Raw genomic sequence first — 22,881 nt, 5'->3', positions numbered from 1 at the left:
TCCATTACGGGAGGCAGTCATGAACCGCCGTGCAACTCCTCATTGGTTAACATTGGGCCCTATGAGGTACAGTGGCCAATGGTGATATACACCGGCCGTGGCGGTATGCACCGCTGTGGACGTGATGCCTCAGTTGCTACCTGAACTTCAATAGGAGAGGACCTACACTGCAAGTGCTGATATGACCTGTGTCTGGAACCTACCATGGCCCGTGTGACTGGGGAAAGGGCCCCTGCCTTCACCTCAGCAGAGTTGGAGCGACTGGTGGATGGGGTCCTACCCCAGTACGGACTGCTATATGGGCCGCCAGACCAACAGCTGAGTAGACTGTGGGCACGATGCATGTGGCATGAATGAATGGAGTGGTGTATGTAAAGGCCTTGTGTAAGGGGGGTGGGTGGATGTCCTCTGGGCGGTGTATTGGTTGTGTGCCGGACCATGTATGTGTAAATGATGATGTGAAGGGGTATGATGTGCCATAAGTGTAACAGGCAGGACTGTCTGACTGATACTATTTTCCTGTGTGTATTCCCTCTGCAGGTCAGCACCCATCAAAAGAAGGGTAAATGGCGAGCCATCGCCGAGGACGTGCAGACCCTGGGGGACTATGGTAGGCGGAGCACCAACTGTATGAAACGGTGGGAGGACCTGAGACGCTGGGCATGGAAGAAGACGGAAGCCCAGCTGGGGTTGGCCTCCCAATGAGGAAGAGGTGCCCGTCGAACCCTGACCCCCCCGATGGCCCGCATACTGGCAGTGGCCTATCCTGAGCTGGATGGGCGCTTAAGGGCATCACAGCAGCCACAAGGTACAGTGCCCATCATTACAACTTACGCATGGTAGGGTGGTATCCGGGTGGAGGATGTATGTCAATGGGTGCCCCTAGCCCAGGCCTGACATTACAGAGTAGGTCCCCTGGTGGCAAGGTTCCTAAAGGGATAATCATGCTACCTAGCTTGTAGGCATCCACAACTGGTCAGGGCTGCATGGGTCCCAGGTGTGCTGCATTTGGCATTGTGTGCCCCTCCCCATGCCTTGGTGGCTAGCTAAATAACTGGTAGTGCAGTGCATGGTGCATAGGGCTGTTCCCTGTGTGTGAGAGTGGTATGTACGCCAATGGTGGTGTTGGTGCAGCCATTGACCTTTGTCTCTTCCCCCCCCTTTTGTTTTGTCACCCTGTGCTTATGTGCATCATCTGACAGAGAAGCAGAGAAACAGGTGACAGAGGGAGCTGCATCCCACAGGACCCAGGAGGCAAAGTCCACCGATGGTGAGGGCACCAGTGGGACAGAGGGTGAGAGGAGCACCATGGTGGAGACTGCCGGGGACAGTTCAGACTCTGATACCTCCACCGATGGAAGCTCCCTGGTGGTGGCAGACACCTCTGTGACCACCCCAGCTACAGGTACAGCCGCCACCCCGTACCAGCACCAACCTCCCAGCAGCCCCTCATCGAGTTGCCCATGGATGCTCACCCAGGGGGGTGGGCATCTCCTTCGCCCCAGGTACCTCAGGCCCTGCCCCAGTGAGCCCTGCTACCCTGAGTGAGGAGGCTATTGACCTCCTGATATCCATCTCTGTAGGGCAGTGAACCATTGCGCAACAAACTAATGTATTTCTGGAGGGCTTTCACACTGCCTTAGCGGCCCAACAGAGATCGATCCAGGCATTGGCCTCCTCTCTGATAGCAGCCATTGCCCCTGTTTCACCCCTCCCCCCTCCAACTTTCTCTTCCCAATCCCATTCCCCTCAACCCCATCCTATCCCAAGCACACAGGCAGACGAGTATGCACACAAGACAACACACAAGAGTGGCACTGGCAAACACAATCACCACACATCATCCCACAGGCACTTACACAAACACCATCCAGATGCAGACATACCAACATCCACAATTTCCACTGTCTCCCCCTCCTCCTCCACCTCCCTCCCAGTAGCGTCTATACTCACACCTGAATGCACTACATCCTCATCCACTACCAGCATCACCACCACAACTAGCAGAACATGCGCCTCACTGGCAGACACCTCCACAACAGCCAGGCACACGTCCCCTGTGTCTTCTCCCACTGTGTCTGCCCCCCCTCCTAAAGTACACAAACGCAAACACTCAGACACCCAACAGCCATCCACCTCACAACAGCATCCAGCCCATGCACCTGCATCCAAAATCTTGAGACAGACACTGTCAAAGCCCAGCTCACCTGAGTTCTTGTTCAGTTCTGATGGAGGTTGAAGACAATCCGACCCCACCCTGAAACTGCTTGTTCCAGCACACTAGTTTTTAAAACAGTGCACTAAGAACAGAAGCTCAAGGGAAGGGGGGAAGTGGATAAAATAAAAAAAAGAGAGACAACACCGTTCTTGCGTTTCCACTGTTGAAGTGCTGCACAAATCTGCGGCCCTTTCTGACTTCTGTAGAAACTGGTGCCTAATGAAACATAAACAAAGAACAGATAAGTGCAACCTATTCCTAAATGGGTTCCTGACTATCCCTTTATTTATTAGAAATTCTCTTCTAAAAGTACCTCTTGGATCCTGGTCTCTAGTTTCCAGGTTTGGAATGTGTTACTGCTCTGGGATGTGTTTTTATTACTGTAAAACTTTTTTCCCATATTTCCAGAATCTTTTATAAAACAAATACTGTACTTTTAAATCAAAATACAGCATGTAATTTGTGCAAGTCCTTGATTTACTGTTTGCCTTGCTGTTAATGGTTTCCACTGTTCGATTCTTAAAAGTTCCATGAGAAAAAACAATGTTTGCTTCACAAAGTTCTGCAAAATATTCTTGTAACAAAGAGTTTGAATCACAATGTTCGTGGAAGGTATTTCGTTTCAAATTGTCTATACACGAATCCAGAAATTGTTGTCAAAGTTCTTTCAGGTAATAAAAGGTTTTGCACTTACTTGTTGCTGGCAGGAGATACTGATCAGTCTAACCTTGTCTTCTTTCTCTTTTGCAGGTTACTCATAGGAGAGAGGCTGAAGCAAGGAGGAACCGGAAACCGGAAGAAGGAAGAGCCAGAAGCTGCGCCCATTGAAGTCAATGAAAGTCTGTAAAGAGCAGGAGTGCCAGCGCCGAGGGATCTGTTCTCAGGTAAGCGGGAGGTAGACGAGCACAAGCACTGGGTGAGGCTCGGGGGATGCCTTTTATAGACAGGGCTGGGTGTGGTCCTCACATGCTGCACATGTTCTTGGAAGGTGTGTAGAGCTGGGTGTGGTTTGAAGAGCTGGGTGTGGTCCTCACATGCTGCACATGTTCTTGAAAGGTGTGCAGAGTTTCAGTTATTATGCAAATGAGTTGGATTAACACATGGCCTAGGGAGGAGTGTTTTAAAGAAGCCTTGGTAAAAGCAAGGCCCAATGTGTAAACAAAACAGCACATTAAACAACATACACAGAAGCCTAGGGGGGGGGGGAAGGTGAGATAACAAGAAAGGCTTTCAATAGTAAGTTTAAAAGGGAGCTATTACAGAACCCACTAGTGCAGTGAGAGGGGACATGCTCTTTGCTGTGTACAAACCCTAACAGTTGCCCCCCCCAAAGGCCCTCCTACAGGACGGGGTTTTCCTGGATTTTTTTAAATAAAACCGTCTAATCAGCTGTGGGGCATGTACATATGATGCTGGTTCCCATGAATTCTCAGATTCATCATATCCTTTCCATTCTACTAAATAAAACAGACGTCCACTAATTCTTTTTGAGTCTTTTATGCTTTTCACTTCATATTCCAGATTTCCCTTAATTGGTATGGGTGGAGGTGGTGGTTCAGGTCGGGTTTTTGAGTTGTACGGCTTAAGCAAGGACACATGGAATGTAGTATGTACTGGATATTCTTTTGGTAAATCTAATTTTACTGTTACCGGGTTTACTATGGCAGTTATACTAAAGGGTCCAATGAAACGTGGTTGCAGCTTTCGGGATCCCTCTATGTTTAGGTCCTTTGTGGAGAGCCATACCTTGTCACCAATTTTATACATTGGGGCCTCAGACCTGTGTTTGTCTGCTTGTCTTTTCATGCTTTCCTTGTACTTTAATAAATGTTTCCTGGCTTTGTCTTGTATGTCACCTAACCTCGTTAGTCTATCCGTTACTGTAGGCAACAGGGAATCTTCTAACAAAATGGGTATAGCTCTTGGATGATACCCCTGCAAGAAATAGAATGGTGAGCAAAGTAGAGCTGAATGCTCAGTATTATTATAAACAAACTCTGCTACAGGGAGAGCTTCCAACCATTCACTAGAATAATCAGCCAATAAACAACGTAGCGTTTGAAGTAAGGTTTGGTTCAGTCGTTCAGTCTGTCCATCTGTCTCTGGGTGGAAAGCAGTGGATAAGGCCACATCTATTTTCAGTTTTTCACATAATTTTTTCCAAAATCTGGAGTTGAACTGGCTCCCTCGGTCTGAAACCACTTTGCTTGGCAAACCATGTAAACGCACAATTTCCCTTATAAAAATATCGGCAAATTCTGCCGCCGTGGGTAATTTCCGTAATGGTACAAAATGTGCCATTTTAGATAAAAAATCCACTATAACCAACACTGTTGTGAAGGATTTTACAGGTGGTAAACCTACAATAAAGTCTACGCTCACAGTGTGCCAAGGTTGTTTGGGTGTTGGCATTGGTATTAACAAGCCGTCAGGAGCCTTATGAGAAGATTTATGTCTTGCACAAATTGGACAGGTAGTGACAAATTGCTTAATGTCCTTTCTTATAGTGTCCCACCAAAAGTGTTTTTGCACATTTTCCAGGGTTTTTACCCAACCAGGATGACCTGCCAAGGGTGAGGCGTGATGCCAAATTATCACCTGTGTTTGTAATTCAGAGGTGGGCACTAACAGCATGTTGTTGTGATACAATAAACCTCGTTGTATTGTGTTATGGGAATCCTTTAACCAATCCTGAGGTGCTATTTGCATGTGTGCATTATATAGATCTGTGATGAAATCCTTCTGTTGTACTGGTGCCAACAACTTTTGGGGAGGAATAATGGGTTCTCCTATTTTATCTTGTTTCATGTCTGAGGTATGTCCGTATCTACATAACACATCAGATTGAATTTGTTGTGCACCTGGTCTATAGGTTATAACAAAGTCAAATGTGCTAAAAAAATTTAACCAGCGCATCTGACGTGGTGTTAGTGCTTTAAGTGATCCAAAAAACTGTAGGTTCTTATGGTCAGAAAAGATTGTAACTGGGTACTTGGCTCCCATTAAATGGTGCCTCCATTCTGAAAAGGCTACTTTGATAGCTAGTAGTTCCCTTTCAGCCACAGTGTAATTTTGTTCAGCTGGCAATAACTTTTTGGAATAGAAGGCTATAGGATGTAACTGGCCATCTACTGCATCTCGTTGAGAGAGAACTCCTCCTAAAGCTACTTGTGAAGCATCCGCTTCAACAAAAAAGGGCAAGTCAGGATCAGGATGTTTCAGAATTGGGGCTGAAGTTAACTTTTGTTTTAGGAGTTGAAAGGCGTGTGCCGCCTCATCAGTCCAAAGAAATCGTTGCCCTTTCCGCAACAAGGTAGTTATTGGGGCCGCAATGTCTGCAAAATGTGCAATAAACCTCCTATAAAAATTGGCGAAACCCAGAAATTTCTGAATATCTTTTACAGAGGATGGTTCTGGCCAATCAGCAATAGCACTGATTTTCTTTACATCCATAGTTATTCCTTGAGGTGACAGGCAGTATCCTAAAAAGTCCACCTTGTTGACATTAAAAGTACACTTTTCTAACTTAGCAAAAAGATGATTTTCTTTTAACTTTGATAATACTGCACGAACATGTTGAGTATGTTCTTCTGAGTTCTTAGAGTAAATGAGGATGTCGTCTATGTATACTATGACACAAACATCCAGGAATTCGTGTAGGACCTCATTTATAAAGAACTGAAAGGCCGCAGGGGCATTACATAACCCAAAGGGCATTACTGTGTACTCAAATAAACCAAACTTTGTCTTGAAAGCTGTCTTCCACTCATCCCCCTCTTTTACTCGGACCAGGTGGTAAGCTCCCCGCAGATCTAGTTTAGTGTATACAGTAGAATGTCTTAATTGATCCAACAACACAGGTATTAGAGGAAGAGGATATTTATTCTTTATTGTAGCCTTATTTAGTCCTCTATAATCGATACACGCGCGCAGGGATTTATCCGGCTTCGGGATAAAAAAGAGTGGAGATGACACCGGAGATGTGGAATGACGGATGAACCCAGACTGTAGTAGGTCATCTAGGTAGGTTCTTAAGTACTTGGTTTCTTCGTCAGTCAAAGCATATACTCTGTTATTAGGTAAAGGGGCCCCTGGGATAAGATCTATACGGCAGTCATAAGACCGATGTGGGGGCAGCACACTAGCCTTTACTGGATCAAAGACGTCTTTAAAGTCAGAATATTCAGGAGGGAGACTTGGTTCATCTTGTGTAACACTAGCACAGTGTAATACTGTGCTCTGTTCTGTACCTGCTTCTTGATAGCAATTGGTTCTACAGAAAGAGGAATCCAAAGTAACAGTTCTATTCACCTAATCAATTTTTGGGTTATGAGTTGTTAACCAGGGTACCCCGAGAATCAAACCAAAATCAGGAGTATCTATCAGATCAAAGCTAATCACCTCTGTGTGCCCGTTCTGACAGACCATAACAAGTGGACTTGTTTGTTTTGTGATTAATCCAGAGGTCAATTCTGACCCATCCACTGCACATACTGCTTCTGGACAAGGCTTTAGGCACATAGGAAGTCCTAAGATTTCAGCTAACTTATTATCCACAAAATTTCCTGTCGCGCCTGAGTCCAGTAGGACAGGGAGAGAATGCCTCACTTGGGTAGTAACAATTAAAACGACCTGAATTATGAAATGTCTAGGTATGTGCGGTACCCTGAAGGCTGCAGCATTAGAGGTTTGATTAAGATGTTTTCTCGAACAAGTAACCTCTCCCCTTGTCGAGCTTAATCGTTTCCCGATTCAGTTGAGGAGGTGGAGGAAACAGCACCCTTTCGTGGAGTTTTAGGCTTTACTGGACATTCTCTGGCAAAGTGACCTGCCCTGCCACAATATAAACATAATTGAAATGTTCTCCTTCTTTCTATTTCCTCTGATGTGAGTGGACCTCTGAGTGTCCCTATTTGCATAGGCTCTGGTTCAGGGAGATTATTATCTGTGTCTTTCTTCTCGTGTCTAATAAAAGTTAACTGTGATTCCAGTTTGTATTTATCTCCCTTTCTTTCTCCTAGTCTATGTTCTAATTTCACAACTAAATCTACAAAGTCTGAATAGTCTTTTGGCAAATCAACAATATGAGCCAGCGCGTCTTTTAACTCGTCTCTCAAACCTTTATAAAAAAGGGAGACACGCTTTTCTTCTGGCCACTGTGTCTCGGTGAATAAACGATTAAAACTAGTGAGATAGGTCAATAAATCCTTGTTACCTTGTTTAAGATTTAAAAGCTCATTATCACTTGCCTGCATGAAAGTGTGTTTTGCAAAAAGGCTGGTCATGGTACGTTTAAATTGATTCCAATTATGGAGGATGGGATCATCTCTATCCACGAAAGGAATTGACCAATTGGCTGCTGTGCCACCCAAATAAGACAAGACGAATGCCACTTTCGTATCATCAGTAGGGAACTGTTGTGGCTTACAAATGAAGTGTAATTGACATTGATTGATAAAAACATGGAATTTGTTACTATCTCCATGAAAACGTTCAGGTGCTGCTAAGGGCACAACATTAGGAACATTAACAGTAACCTCAACTGGGGAAGGCAAAGTTGTATGTTTTGATGGCGCCCCTGTCTCTGAGGAGGTTTTAAACAAAGGCGTAGAAGCTGTGTTCCACTGAGATCCCCTAAATTTATACCTGCTTAAATCCTGTTTTAAAGAGGTATTCTCCATCTTTAATCTCTATATTTCCTCTTGCATATGTTGCAAGATGCCAGACACTGATTCATTATGAGACAAGTCCTCATTTAGGGCCTGCGCCATATCCGTGACGACAATGCCCTCTATTTCTTCCCCGGTATTCATCGTCCACCAGAACTGAAATTTTTTAAAGGCTTGTGCTTCTGTCAAAGCCCAGCTCACCTGAGTTCTTGTTCAGTTCTGATGGAGGTTGAAGACAATCCGACCCCACCCTGAAACTGCTTGTTCCAGCACACTAGTTTTTAAAACAGTGCACTAAGAACAGAAGCTCAAGGGAAGAGGGGAAGTGGATAAATTAAAAAAAAGAGAGACAACACCGTTCTTGCGTTTCCACTGTTGAAGTGCTGCACAAATCTGCGGCCCTTTCTGACTTCTGTAGAAACTGGTGCCTAATGAAACATAAACAAAGAACAGATAAGTGCAACCTATTCCTAAATGGGTTCCTGACTATCCCTTTATTTATTAGAAATTCTCTTCTAAAAGTACCTCTTGGATCCTGGTCTCTAGTTTCCAGGTTTGGAATGTGTTACTGCTCAGGGATGTGTTTTCTATTACTGTAAAACTTTTTTCCCATATTTCCAGAATCTTTTATAAAACAAATACTGTACTTTTACATCAAAATACAGCATGTAATTTGTGCAAGTCCTTGATTTACTGTTTGCCTTGCTGTTAATGGTTTCCACTGTTCGATTCTTAAAAGTTCCATGAGAAAAAACAATGTTTGCTTCACAAAGTTCTGCAAAATATTCTTGTAACAAAGAGTTTGAATCACAATGTTCGTGGAAGGTATTTTGTTTCAAATTGTCTATACACGAATCCAGAAATTGTTGTCAAAGTTCTTTCAGGTAATAAAAGGTTTTGCACTTACTTGTTGCTGGCAAGAGATACTGATCAGTCTAACCTTGTCTTCTTTCTCTTTTGCAGGTTACTCATAGGAGAGAGGCTGAAGCAAGGAGGAACCGGAAACCGGAAGAAGGAAGAGCCAGAAGCTGCGCCCATTGAAGTCAATGAAAGTCTGTAAAGAGCAGGAGTGCCAGCGCCGAGGGATCTGTTCTCAGGTAAGCGGGAGGTAGACGAGCACAAGCACTGGGTGAGGCTCGGGGGATGCCTTTTATAGACAGGGCTGGGTGTGGTCCTCACATGCTGCACATGTTCTTGGAAGGTGTGCAGAGCTGGGTGTGGTTTGAAGAGCTGGGTGTGGTCCTCACATGCTGCACATGTTCTTGAAAGGTGTGCAGAGTTTCAGTTATTATGCAAATGAGTTGGATTAACACATGGCCTAGGGAGGAGTGTTTTAAAGAAGCCTTGGTAAAAGCAAGGCCCAATGTGTAAACAAAACAGCACATTAAACAACATACACAGAAGCCTAGGGGGGGGGAAGGTGAGATAACAAGAAAGGCTTTCAATAGTAAGTTTAAAAGGGAGCTATTACAGAACCCACTAGTGCAGTGAGAGGGGACATGCTCTTTGCTGTGTACAAACCCTAACAGACACCTCCTACAACCACTCCCTCTTCCTCCATTCCCAAACTTTCTCCTCTTCCCCCCCAATGTCCCTAGGAAACCTTTCCATTCCACCGTTGACTTCTTCCCTACCCCTTCCCCTCCCATCCTGCACGTATGTCCAGGGTATCAAGAACCCAGCCAAGCCAACCTCTGCTGCTCTTCAGTCAGGGAAGGGGAGAGGATCACTCTCTCCACTCCCTGCAGACAGGAGACAGGAGGTCAGGAAGAGGCTCACTCTCCTCCTCCACCCCATCATCTGTGGCAAGGAGCATGGACAGTTCAGTCCGCTCAAAGTGGGGCTTAAAGCGGTTAACATGCAGGACCACTAAAGGGTTCCATGGAGACTGCAAGTCCACCAGGTAGGTGACTTCACTCTTGCACTCCACCACCTCAAATGGCCCAGTCCACTTATCCTGGAGTGCCTTTGACTCCACTGGTGCCATCACCCACACTTTTTGACCAGGTTGAAACTCGACCAGAGTGGCATTCTAGTCATACCACCGTTTCATATCCTCCTGGCTTGCTTCTAGGTTCTCCTGTACGTGACCCCTGAAGCGGGCAGTCTGGTTTCTCAAAGCCAGCATGTAACTAAATACATCCTGGGGCGGAGTTACTAGGAGCTTTCTCCAAAGCCTCCTCCAACAGACTTAAAGGTCCCCTCACAGTGTGGCCATAGATCAGCTCAAAGGGACTAAACCCAAGTCCCTTTTGAGGCACCTCCCTGTAAGCAAACAGAAGGCATGGCAAGAGGACATCCCACTTTTGCCTCAAGGGTTTCTGACAGGCCCTGAATCATGCCTTTCAAGGTGCGGTTGAATTTCTCAACCAGACCATTACTTTGGGGGTGATAAAGTGTGGTAAACGGTGATAAAGTGTGGTAAACTTGTAGGTTACCCTGTAAACCTTCCACAGAGACTTCATATATGTTGATATAAAGTTGGTACCCCTATCAGATACCACTTCCTTGGGGAACCCCATGGGGATAAAAACTATCATCAGTGCACGACCCACCACAGGGGAAGTGACTGACCTCAGAAGAATGGCTTCTGGGTACCGGGTGGCATGGTCCACCGAGACTAGGATGAACCTGTTGCCCATGGCTGTCTTGGGATCCCGAGGCCCCGCGATGTCAATACCTACCCTCTCAAAGGGAGTACTAACAACAGGTAAAGGTTAGAGGGGAGCCTTACATTTCCCCCCACTCTTGCCACTTGCCTGACAAGTTGGGCAAGACCTACAGTGTGCAGCAGAATGCTTGTGCATTTGGGGGTAATAGAAGTGGGAGACAAGCCGCTTGTAGGTCTTGTCCAACCCCAGTAGGAAAGTCCTGAAACACTGGGGTACCTCCAGCATACAAGCTGACCCAGGCTCAGGAACCTTAGGCTCACTATACAGAAAGCCGTCCTCCCAATAGATCAGGTGAGTACTGGGCTCCTCGCCAGCTGCCTGGGCTGCAGCCTGCTGCCGCAGTCCCTCTAGAGTACATCAAGTTTTCTGTGCCTCACAGAATGCCTCCCTTGTGGGCCCCCCTTCCTGCTGTCACTGCAACATCTCAGGGACCTCTCCCAGTTCAGCCACTTGTTCCTCTGTGTCACCCTCATGCTCCGCCTACTCCCAGACCATGGGAACTTCTGGGGCCGTTTTCCCATGCTCCCTGCCCTTCCTCTTCTTGGTGGTCCCCTGGGCCAGCCTGAGGGGCTGCCATTGACCGGGTGGATACACAAACCCACCCAGGCAGACCCAACATCTCCAAGGGAGACCTGTGTTTCACCTCCTTCCAAGGGGAATCCTCCAGGTCATTGCCTAGCAAACAATCTACAGGCATGGTTGGACTCACAGCTACTTCACGGAACCTGAGACCCCCTCCCCCAGTTCAAAGGGAACCTGCACCACTCTGCACAGACGCTCTGTGTTGTCCACTGCAACTACTTGGTGAAGTACAAGGGGATCAATCTGCTCTTCAGACACCAGCTGACTCCTCACTGTAGTCACACTGGATCCTGTGTCTCTCAGAGCCTCCACCCTCTGTCTATTGATGGTCACCCACTGCCTGTACTTTTTAGTGTTCTCAGGCATGAGGGTTCTCTGGATGATCTCACTGTCCCCTAGTGAGAGAAGAGTCATCTCAGCTGGTTCCCACCCGCCTGGAACCAACTCATTCCCAAGTGCTACACTAGCCAAACCCTGGGGCTGCACTCCAATGGGTGCTGGTGTACTCTTGGGGCACTTGGGGTCCCCCCTCACATGACCCCCTTGGTCACATACATAACACTTACGTGGGGGTCCCCCTGCCGCTGGCTTCCCTTTGGAGAACCATGGCTTCTTCCCACTGGTGGGTGGGGAATCTTTACCTTGGGAATCAGTTTGGGGCCCTTTAGAGAACTCCCCCTGATTACCCTTACCCCCCTTTCTTCTGAGAGGGACCCTGCCCACCCTTGGTGTGGTCTCCCCATACCTCTTTCGGATCCTGGTGCTCTCCCAGTGGTCTGCTTATTGTGCAAGCTTCCTGGGATCAGTCAGCTTGCTGTCAATCAGGTGCTGGCACAGCTCTGGAAAACATAAACTGTACCAGTGTTCCCAAGCAATCAGATTATAGAACCCCTCATATGTTGTTACCTTACTGCCCTTCACCCAACCATCCAGTGACATGCAAACAGATTCAACACATTCTAGCCATGTTTTTGATTTCTTCTTCTTATAGGACTTAAACTTACCCTTATACTGCTCAGGGGTGAGACCGTACCTTGTGAGTAGGGCATCCTTCATGATAGTGTAGGTGAGATTCTGAGCATCCACTGAGGATGTTAGAGTATCCCTCCCCTCTACCTCAAAGTGCTTCCACAGATCCGCCCCCCAATGAGCTTCAGGGACCAGATTCATGTGAAGAGCAGACTCATACCCCTTGAACCACAAGTATATGTCATCCTCCCTTTTGTAATCCTTCACAAGATCTTTAGGAATATGCACCCTCCTCTCAGGCTGCACTGTGATGTGGCTGCCACCATCCCTACTAGACTGGCTCCTCTGATCCAGCTCCCTTAAGCTGAGCTCATGAGCCAACAATAACTTTTTCTCCTCTGTGGCCATCCTCATTTTCACCAACTCCCTCTGGTGCTCCCTCTCTGCCTATCTGTCCTGCAATCCTTCAGGATTCAGACCCTTAGATGAGACACTGCCTGCCCTGAAGACCCTATCCCTGGACATAACAGGCCCACTGACAATAACATTGTGTATGGAATGTTCTTCCTCCTCATCATCCTCCTCATCCTCTGTGTGCCCTTAAGTATTCTTGGCTGTGACCCAGGCCCTCAGCGCCTTTTGCAGCTGTTCTTTCTTGGAAGAGCTCTTAATGGGACAGTCAAAACATATACAGAACTGGTTCCACTGAGCCACTGTATAGCTCTCCAATTTATCTAGGTCAAAAGCAGCTCTAACTGATGCATCTCCAAATTGGGACATGAAAAGTCAACAAAAGTGCAAAGTTCCAAAAGGCAGAAAACAAGTTCCCAATGAAGTTCAGAAGTCAATCAAAGATTACCACAAAAATTGATGTAGGGAAAAATCCAAGCAAAACAGAAAAAACAAAAATCACAAGAGAAGTAATATGTGGTCATGTAGTGGTCTGCACTCAAAACAGTGGTGTACACTTAATCACTGTATGTCAAGTACAAATACAAGTCCAATCCCAAACGCTGATCACCAATGTTAGAAATGGGGTCTTTGGTTGGCAGTCAGGTTACCCCCTGTCCAAGCAAGGACCCTCACTCTAGTCAATGTAAAAGAGAATCACCTTCAGCTAACCTCCGCTCACCCCCTTGGTAGCTTGGCACGACCAGGCAGGCCGAACTTCAGAGTCGTAGATGTAGAGTATTTGTACCAACACACACACAGTAACTTAATGAGAACTCTACAAAATTACACAACACAGGTTTAGAAAAATAGAAAATATTTATCTAAACAAAACAAGACCAAAATGACAAAAATCCACAATACACAAGTCAAGTTATCAATTAAAAAACAAAAAGAGTCTTCATGTAATTTTAAACACAACGCTAATGCTGTCAGCGTGGAAATGTACCTGAGTGCATAAAAAATAACCCCGCATGGGCGAGTGTGCATCAATAAGGGTTTGTGATGCGTTGATATCACTCATGAGCGAGACCATGAGTCGTTTCTCCTCCAGTCATTGTGTACGTCGTTTCTTCTCTCTGCAGGAGAGCGATGCGTCGTTTCGAACTGCACTCTCAGGTCTGGGCAGGTCTTGCGTCGTTTTTACACGCCCAGCGATGTTTGCGTTGGAAATCCAGCTGCACAATGATCTGAAAACTACACAGCGCAGGTTGTGATCTCACCAGCCTCCGTCAGAGATGCTACATGTCGTTTCTCCAGCCGTGTGCGTCGATCTTCCAGACGCGCTGCAGACGAGTGTCGATTTTCAGCCACAAAGCAGGCAGTACATCGATTTTTCAGCCGCGGATTGGAGTTGTGTCGATCTTTTCCCCACACGGTGGTCTGTGTGTGGATTTCACACTCTTTTCTGCCAGCTTATCCTTTCAGGGTCCCAGGAACTGGACGGGCACCACTTGGCAGCGTAGGTGTCTCAGCAGAGGCTCCAGGTGCTGGCAGAGAGAAGTCTTTTCTATCCCTGAGACTTCAAACAACAGGAGGCAAGCTCTAAATCAAGCCCTTGGAGAGTTCTTCACAAGATGGAAGGCACACAAAGTCCAGTCTTTGCCCTTTAGCAAGGGCGGAAGCAGCAACTGCAGGATTGCTCCACAAAGCACAGTCACAGGCAGGGCAGCTCTTCTTCCCCAGCTCTTCAGGTCTTCTCCAGGCAGAGGTTCCTCTTGGTTTCCAGAAGTGCTCTAAAGTCTGTGGTTTTGGGTGCCCTTTTTATACCCATTTTGCCCTTTGAAGTAGGCTTACTTCAAAGAAAAGTCTCTCCTGTTTGTGAAATCCTGCCTTGTCCAGGCCAGGCCCCAGACACACACCAGGGGGTTGGAGACTGCATTATGTGAGGGAAGGCACAGCCCTTTCAGGTGTTAGTGGCCACACCTCCCTCCCTCCTAGCACAGACGGCTCATCAGGATATGCAGAATACACCCTAGCTCCCTTTGTGTCACTGTCTAGAGAGAGGTGCAAAGAGCCCAACTGTTTAACCGACCCAGACAGAGAATTCACAAACAGGCAGAGTCACAGAAATGGTTTAAGCAAGAAAATGCCCACTTTCTAAAACTGGCATTTTTAAACACACAATGTTAAAATTAACTTTACTAAAAGATGTATTTTTAAATTGTGAACTCAGAGACCCCAAACTCCACATGTCTATCCCCTCCCGAAGGGAATCTATACTTTAATCATATTTAAAGGTAGCCCCCATGTTAACCTATGAGAGGGACAGGCCTTGCAACAGTGAAAAACGGATTTACCAGTATTTCACTGTCAGGACATACAAAACACATTACTATGGGCCTCATTACGACCCTGGCGGGCGGCGGAGGCCGCCCGCCAGGATGCCGCCCTCCAAAATACCGCGCCGCGGTCAAAAGACCGCGGCGGGTATTACAAGTTTTCCCCTGGGCTGGCGGGCGGTTGCTGAAAAACCGCCCGCCAGCCCAGGGGAAAACGACCTTCCCACGAGGATGCCGGCTCGTAATCGAGCCGGCGGAGTGGGAAGGTGCGACGGGTGCAGTGGCACCCGTCGCGTATTTCAGTGTCTGCAAGGCAGACACTGAAATACTTTGCGGGGCCCTCTTACGGGGGCCCCTGCCGTGCCCATGCCATTGGCATGGGCACGGCAGGGGCCCCCAGGGGCCCCGCGACCCCCCCTACCGCCATGCTCTTGGGGCTACTTTCGGGCCTACCTTAGGGGTGTCTCGCATGTAATAAAAGGAAAGTTTAGGCCTGGCAAGTGGGTACACTTGCCAAGTCAAATTTGCACTGCAGTGGCAGGTCTGAGCCATGTTTACAGAGCTACTAATGTGGGTGGCACAACCAGTACTGCCGGCCCACTAGTAGCATTTGATTTACAGGCCCTGGGCACCTCCTGTGCACTGTACTACGGACTTACTTGTAAATCAAATATGCCAATCATGGATGAACCAATTACATATACATTTTGGATAGGAGCACTTGCACTTTAGCACTGGTTAGCAGTGGTAAAGTGCCCAGAGTAATAAAAACAGCAAAAACAGATCCAGCACCCATCAATAACCTGGGAAACAGAGGCAAAAAGTTAAGGGAGACCACGCCAAGGATGAAAAGTCTAACAACTGTAGTACACCAAACACTCACAGGTTTTTAAGCAAAAGTCGGTTCTACCCAAGTAGCTTGATCAGGGTTTATGAAAAATCCTAAATCTACCTGATAGCAAGCGCAAACAATGTGCAACACAATATTGCATGCTACTCCTTCGTTTAAAGTGTAATTTCTTCAAGGGTGCACATTTCACATTGGGTATCAGTGGCCAGCTGTGCCTTAAGTGGCTTTTTGAGACGACGATCATTTGTAGTTAGAGTACAAAACACGCTAACAGCATCACACCACCATAACGAGATTCTCAGCCACACCTAAAATGACACACACGCATGCATTCATGTATAAATATAGCACACCACAACGTTTCACAAACACTAATTGCATGAAAGTAAAGAGAAGATTACAGCTCACAAACAAGTGTAGGGGTTTCAAACTTTCTCCACTCGTTGGTATTCCCTGCTGCATGACGTCCTAGATCAGACAGCAGGAAGAAACATGAAGAGGGCGCTCCCTCAGCGGTGTCCTACGCAGACATCTCCTCATGTCCTGGTTTCAAAATGCAGATGCTAATTGCCTTCTGGCCGTTCAATCTGTTTCACAGCGAAGAAAACGTCGCCACTAAATGGGAGAAATCATGGCGGAGTCCAACTTGCCTAAGAGGGAAACATATGGTGATAGCTCGACTCGCTTTTCGTACTTAATATGCATTTCAATAAAGCAGGGCACATTTCAACAGCCCCAGTCCATATGGAATGAAGGGTATGGATGTGCTACACCTTCTGATGCAGTTATAGGTATTGTGGTATGCGATATTAGTCAATGAGTCAGACACGCGTTTTCTGCAGTGGTAATATCTCATGTATTTACATACATTTGCATATATTAAAGACCACAACCGTTGCCTTCTGGGGTAAATGTCAATGAGTCAATATTATGAGAAATGATTGTAATAATTTCTGCACCTTATTTGGGTACACGTATGTTCTTAACACAACACAGACTGAATAAGAATAACTGAAAAGTGAAAACGGTTCTGATAATGCAGCATTCTCTAAATGTGAAGCTCGTGACACTTTTCATTTGTATTTATTTTTTAAATACAAGACGAACTGTATTATTCTGTTTGAAGTAGCACGAATACAGTGCCACTGCAACAAACGACCGTGCATGGCACCTGTTAGACTGGTTCAATGTGGCATGTACCTTTCGCCTAACCCTCTCATACTCCTTGAAGCAAAGTGTCTCCATCACCACATGGATTCAGAAGCTCTATGTTCCGGTCCTGGTTTCTTGATGCGTGCCCTGAGCCTGTGAGAACCAACACTTTTCACTACTATGTCCTGTCCTGCGGCCTGCAGACTTTCGGTGTGCCACTTACCTGGTGATTGCAGGAGGGCTGCAAGCTCCGACAATCTCCTGCTCAACAGCCGGGGCACATCCTAAGCAGAAAGGCATCAGAGGGACACGACTAGAAGTGTTACAAAGCCTCCGGTCAAATCAGGTGAAGCCAAGAAACTTTTGCCAACTACGCGAACAATGACTTTCCAAATTGTGCCCTATTACATTCACAAAACAAAGATTTCTCGAACCCCTCATCAAAACTGGGAATCAAAAATCGTCCTGAATTCTGAGAGTAATGAGAAACAACGCTGTTATCTAAAATCACCTTGGTCAGAGGAAATGTGACATCCACACAAGAGTGCAGATTCCCAATTTAACACGTCTTTTACTTTACGGTGCTAAATCACTGAATTAAAAGTGGAAGGGCCAGATTTAAAAGGCCCTTGCACCTCCTTTCACCACTCTAGCGTACTTTTTTGTTAACGCTGATGTGGCATTAAGGAGGACATCTCCCCACATCATATGTACAAAGTGGCGCAATGCAAGCATTGTGCCACTTTGTAACCCCATGCGTCTCATTATACCTGTGCCAGGTATAATGTATGCCGAGGGGGCGTTCTCACGCAGTTAGGCCACAAAAAATTACATGTTTCCATCATTTTTAACACCTGCTCAGGGCACGCGTTAAATTGACAGGCCCATAGTAATCTATGGGCCTTCTAGTGCTTTGCTGCACTAGCATAATAATTTATGGTGCTAATCCATCAAAGCGCCACAATAGCGTTATAAATTCTGACAGTATTGTGCAAACGTGCGACACGGTGCGCCATATTGTAAATATGACGCAACCATGGTGTTGTTAGGTGGGGCGGGGCGGCACCAGACCTGGCCCAAAATGCAATGTTTTGAGCTTTTCAAAGCATGAGGAAGGGGCACATCAGTTACAACCTGACCAGGCACTGCTATAGAGATGAAAATAAGTCAAGGCTGAGATGTTATGTTACATGGATTTATGCAGCACGCTAATCATAATTCAGGGGAATCAGGTGCTTGAGCAGGTGTAAGCACAAGGCACTGTTGGGTTAGTCGAAGAGCCAGGTCTTCAGCTTCTTAGGAGAAATCTCTGATGTGTTGCAGGAGGTTGTTCCAGGCTTTGGGTGTTATGTAGGAGAATGAGTGACATTCAGTTCTGCTTTTGTGGATGCAGGGTGTGAGCGTGTGAGCGTGTGGCTGAGGATAAGTGTCTGGTCAGCTCCTAAAAGTGTATGAGGTTGGTCAGGTATTCAGGTCCTATGTTGAGCAGTGCTTTTTATGTATGCGTGCAGAGTTTCGTTTGGCTGCATTTGTGTATGGGGAGCCAGTGGAGCTTAGTAAGGTTCAGAGAGATGTTGGTGCTATCGGAGAGGTTGAGTCTTGCTGATTTGTTCTGGATGGGCTGGAGTTGGAGTAAGAGCTGATTGGAAATCCCAGCATAGAGTATGTTGCCATACACGAGTCTATAATTGATGAGAGCTTGTGTGACAGTATGTCTGTTGTTCCGGGGCAGCCATCTGAAGTTTTTGGGTTGTATGCATAGGATGTGGAAGTAGGAGATATGGAATATAAGACCACATAAATATGGGTGCTATGTGCAAAAATGGTGCTATGGATACGCATTTTAGTGTCCAAAGCATTGCCACCAGACTACTTAATAGTCCCATTTTACTGGTACCGTGTTTTGTGTTGGTATTATTCTGCTTTGTGCTTTTCGGACTTTCACTTTGTGCTAACAATCTGCGCATCCCTGCATATTTGCTTATTTTTATATCTGGTCATAAGAGTGAAAGACTGCATTTTGACAATGTTGTGTTCTGAGAGAAATGATTATCCACTGAGTTTTGCCAGAGTTCCAGATGGTCATAAAAAACAAGCCAATAACAGAAAAAATAGAAACTGATTCAAGACAGGCAACCTGGAACAAAATAAAATAGCATAAAATCCTGGTTTCACTATGTGGGCTGTTTGGAAGCCTGTCCATCACAAACAGCTTAAAATCCATTGTTTCTGAAGTTGAAACCTATGTGCCAACATAATAATGGGACAAGCTGCTCAAGTTAGATCAGTCCGTACTTGTAAACAATCGACCCTGAAAATGATAATGATATTTTTTAAAGTATAGCTGAATAACGTCAGAACCGTATCTTACATCGAGAACATTAAAGGGAGGAATCAACTATGATAAGAGCACACAAAAAATCTGTTTCTCATTCAGGGTAGTAACATTATTGAAAACTAAACACTATCAAAATCAAAATTCCAGGTAATGTACATAAAATATTTTTCATAAATGCAAGGCAATTCCTTATACATCTGAACATTTCTCATCATCTGTTTTGTCTTACGATGTACTGATGAACAAGATGAGGTATCTATACAAAAGTGCATTCTTTTTTATGGTTGGACAAAAAATATTACCCATTCAGACTGTACAAAACAAGTTTAACATGTGCGATCAGCTGTTACAAGCGCCTATTGTTTAATGTGCTTAAATTAATGCAATGATCTATAGATTTCGTTTCAGTGTGACAATGCAGAGAAATACAGCACCTAGACGTTAAAAACCAGAAATAACAGGCGTTCTATAATAAAGGCCTTATTGTCTTCATTACAGTTCTGTTTTTCCTTCTATGACAAATTCAAACAATGCGTCCTTGCCATCCAGCCGTAATTTGAGATAGAAACTACAACAGGGCATCAATGAAAGCAAGACACCCTCCATTACAGGCCAGCTTTTGTTTCAGCGGCACTGGTAATACGCTACGGAAAGGGGCAATCTGATAGAACAAAGGAAAAGAGTGTGGGGGGAGGGAGAAACTGAAGGAAATGCAGGAAGATGAAATAAGGAGTGACTCAAGGGAAAGAGAGAGGAATATGATGGACCAACCACGTGCAGACACTAGAGTGGAGGGAGAGGCAACAGCACAGGAAAACTAGAGGGGTGATGTTGGATCTTCTTTTGCAAGACCCTACAATGACAAAAACATGTTGTGTTAGAGAAGGGCGCCTGTTGGACTCGTTCATCTCTCCAGTGTCACCCCAAAACATTTTTCCTTTACCCCTCCTGTTTTCATTAGGACACTGTGCTCTTCTAACCATTGATAATGTGCTTCTATTTACATTTTTAAACACAGTAAAAAGGTTATTTTCTCCTAATTGCCATATTTAATTTAGCTTTAAGTTCCTAGTAAAGTAATAGTACATGTAGCCAGGGCCTGTAAATTAAATTCTACCAGTGGACCAGTAGCACTTATTGTGTCACCCACTTAAGTGGCCTTTTAAAACATGTCTCAGCTCTGCCTATGAAGCCTATGTACATTTTTATATTGCCAGTTCAACCAGGCAAAACAAACGTTTACCATGCCTGTTGGACTTTTGCTTTTGCAGGGTCATCCCCAGACTTTTTTGCCTCCTGCCTCCTATATTTTTCTGACATGTTGCTGTTGGCTTTTCAACTCTGAGCACTTTACCACTGCTAACCAGTGCTAAAGTGCATATGCTCTCCTGTTTAAATTGTATGTAAGTGGTTTATCCATGATTGGCATATTTGATTTACTAGTAAGTCCCTAGTAAGGTGCACTAGAGGTGCCAGGGCCTGTAAATCAAATGCTACTAGTGGGCCTGCAGCACTGGTTGTGCCACCCACATAAGTAGCTCTGTAATCATGTCTCAGACCTGCCACTGCAGTGTCTGTATGTGTATTTTTACACTGTTAATTCGACTTGGCAAGTGTACCCACTTGCCAGGCCTAAACCTTCCCTTTCCTTACATGTAAGGCACCCCTAAGGTATGCCCTAGGTAGCCCCAAGGGCAGGGTGCAGTGTATGGATAAGGTAGGACATATAATAATGTGGTTTATATGTCCTGACAGTGAAATACTGCCAATTTCGTTTTCACTGTTGCAAGGTCTGTCTCTCTCTCATAGGATAATATGGGGGTTACCTTTAAATATGATTAAAGTGTAGATTCCCCTAGAGAGTAGATGGACAGGTGGAGTTTGGGATCCCTGAACTCACAATTTAAAAATACATCTTTTAGTAAAGTTGATTTTAAGATTGTGAGTTTGAAAATGCCACTTTTAGAAAGTGAGCATTTTCTTGCTTAAACCATTCTGTGACTCTGCCTTGTTTGTGGATTCCCTGTCTGGGTCAGTTTGACAGTTGGGTTGTTTTTCACCTCACACCAGACAGTGACACAAAGGGAGCTGGGGTGTGATCTGCATTTCCTGATTAGCCATCTCTGCTAGGAGGGAGGGGTGGAGTGGTCACTCTCATCTGAAAGGACTGTGCCTGCCTCTGACAATGCTGTCTCCAACCCCCTGGTGTGTGTCTGAGGCCTTGCCTGGGCAAGGCAGGATTTCACAAGAAGGTGTGAGTCCCCTTTGAAGGAAGGTGACTTCAAAGACTAAAATGGGTATAAGAAGGGCACCCAAACTTACAAACTTTAGAAACACTTCTGGAATCAAGAGGAACCTCTGCCTGGAGAAGAGCTGATCGCTGAGGAACAAGTGCTGCCCTGCCTGTGACTGTGCTTTGTGGAGCTTTCCTGCAGTGCTGCTTCTGCCAGAGTAAGAGGGCAAAGACTGGACTTTGTGTGCCTTCCATCTTGAAGAAGAAATCTCCAAGGGCTTGATGTAGAGCTTGCCTCCTGTTATTGAAGTCTCAGGGATAGCAAAGACTTCTTCCTGCCAGCACCTGGAGTCTCTGGAGAGACCCCTACTCTGCTCTGTGGTGCCCTTCCAGTTCCTGGGACCCTGAAAGGAGAGGCTGGCAGCCTAAGGACAAAAATACACGCACCGAGCACCGTGCGGAGAAAAGATCGACGCGAATCCGATCGCGGCTGAGAAAACGACGCGACGCCGGCTCCGCAGCTGAGAAACGACGCCGCAGGAAACGCGACCGGAGAATCGACGCCCGGAGCAGGAGAAACGACGCGCAGCATCGCTGACGAAGGCTGAGAGATCGCAACCTGCGCCGCGGGACTTTCGGACCGTCGCGTGGCTGGCTTTTTCGACGCGCATCGCCGTGCCGAGTTGTTTTCGACGCATATAACCGTGCAGGGTTATTTTCGACGCACACCGCCCGTGCGGGGTTATTTTTGACGCAAACCAGGTACATTTTCACGCTAGCAGCGCTAGTGTGTTGTTACAACTACCTAAAGACTCTTTTTATTTTAAACCTTTAAAAAATCATAACTTGACTTGTGTATGTTGGATTTTTGTCGTTTTGGTCTTGTTTTGTCTAGATAAATATTTCCTATTTTTCTAAACTGGTGTTGTGTCATTTTGTAGTGTTTTCATTAAGTTACTGTGTGTGTTGGTACAAATACTTTACGCCCAGCACTCTGAGGTTAAGCCTACTGCTCTGCCAAGCTACCAAGGGGGTAAGCAGGGGTTAGCTGAGGGTGATTCTCTTTTATCCTAACTAGAGTGAGGGTCCTTGCTTGAACAGGGGGTAACCTGACTGTCAACCAAAGACCCCATTTCTAACATTGGTGACCAGCGGTCGGGATTGGACTTGTATTTGTACTTGACATACAGTAATTAAGTGTACACTACTGTTTTGAGTTCAGACCACTACGTGACCACATACTACTTGTCTTGTGATTCTGCTTTTTGTTCTCTGATGTCCTCCTGGAAGTATTGCTAATATTTTTGGACTTTGTTTTTTGGTTGTGAAGCCTTTGCAGAATGGAAGTCAATTTCTGGCACCTATTTATGTATAAAAAGTGGCAGCTTAAAGCATTCTGCATGGAAAGGGGACTGGCTGTGAACAAGAAATCCAGAAGGGAGGATCTTGAGTCAGCCCTGTTTCAG

The sequence above is a fragment of the Pleurodeles waltl genome, chromosome 1_2 (genome assembly GCF_031143425.1).
Source record: "Pleurodeles waltl isolate 20211129_DDA chromosome 1_2, aPleWal1.hap1.20221129, whole genome shotgun sequence".
Lineage (NCBI taxonomy): Eukaryota > Metazoa > Chordata > Amphibia > Caudata > Salamandridae > Pleurodeles > Pleurodeles waltl.
Note: the sequence above shows the minus strand (reverse complement) of the source record.